Here is a 1666-nt window from a genome sequence, read left to right as displayed (position 1 = left end):
TATGGAGCGATACCTTCGGAGGATATATGTGTTGGCAGCGACCCTTTATTCAAGCTTGTATTTGTATTTACAGTGAAAAGACCAGACTGCCTACAGGGCCCTGGGAGAGCTGCGCTCTCTTTAAAAACTCCATAGACTTTGTGTATTTCACAGCATAGCATATTTTTCAGAACCAAGAAAAAATATATCTGGTTACTTCCTTTTTCTAACCATATCAAAGCTTCAGGCAAACAAAAAAACTATTAAATATACATTGGATAAGCTTAAAAAAATGAAAAATACATACACTGAGAAATCTGCACTGCAAAAACAAGATTTTATAAAAATTATATAGAAATACACATGGCCCAGGTAACAAAAACATCTGCATGGCTTCTCTCCTTCACTTTCCTATTTTTATCTATTATCTACCAACTAAAACAAGATATCTGTGTGATTATGGGCTCCACTTATAAAACAGGGAATATTACATTCCCTCAAACATTCCCTGGTGGGAATCTTCCAGGTCTGTGTGTTTTAATGTCAGTAATTGATTCCCACCAGGGAATGTCACATATGATTGACATCTCATCTGATTCACATTTTACCATGAACTATTTGCATTCTCTGGAGCAGCGGTCGACACCGGTGTTTCGCAAGAAAATTTTGGGGATCCACGGCTCTGGTCGGTGCATCCCCGAGCGGAGTCAGGAAAAGGACCCCGCTGAAGTGACACACAGGCCAGAGCTGCGGACCACGTCCCCCAAGCAGTTCCCAGGCTCAGAAAGGTGGGCAGGCTGTATCCCTGCACACAACACGACCACTATCCCATTGCAGGCTCGGATCTGCAATGGGAGAGTGGGCGGGGTTATGTCATAATGGCGTCACTCTGGAGGAGGTCCCCCCCTTAGAGTGACACCCGGGTCGGGAGCCGGTGTTTGTAGTGTTCCGCGGACCTGAAAAGGTTGGCTACCGCTGCTCTGGAGGACATCATTGGAAAACTTCTTGCTGCGCTTGAATTTTATGTATAAAAGGCAGAGCACAATATGGAGATAGAAATGTCATGGTGTGCTCCTTGCAGGTGTTGGATTCAGAAAGTGCTGTCACATTATTATTAATATTACACAGTATTTATATAGCGCCATCATATTATGCAGCGCTGTACAAAGTCCATAGTCATGTCACTAACTGTCCTTCAAATGAGCTCACAATCTAATGTCCCTACTATAGTCATATGTCATTAATACAGTCCAAGGCCAATTTGGGAGGGAGCCAATTAACCTAACTGCATGTTTTTGGGATGTGTGAGGAAACCCACAAGAACACGAGGAGAACCTGCAAAGGCCGGAGTGCTAACCACTGAGCCACCGTGCTGCCATGACCTGCTTTAGTTACATGACCTATTACAGGTTATGCACCTCCTACTGACCAATTATTTTTTTTAATAAATGTGATTTATTTTTACATCAAAGTTATACTTTTAAGCTTCCAGGATCAGGCGCTGTCTCTTTTGCAGTAATCTGACTTTACCTGGCTGAGCGCTCTGGGTATCTGGCGACAAAGTAGCACATGCATAGTGTCAGCTTTGGTTGCCAGGGAAACCCAGATTCCCTTGTTGAGGATGAATGAACTATTGTCAATCAAGATGGCCAATGATTGTCTCTGGGAGGAAAACGAGGAAGGAGAT

Source organism: Pyxicephalus adspersus, chromosome 8 (genome assembly GCF_032062135.1).
Source record: "Pyxicephalus adspersus chromosome 8, UCB_Pads_2.0, whole genome shotgun sequence".
Lineage (NCBI taxonomy): Eukaryota > Metazoa > Chordata > Amphibia > Anura > Pyxicephalidae > Pyxicephalus > Pyxicephalus adspersus.
This window is presented reverse-complemented; position numbering follows the sequence as displayed.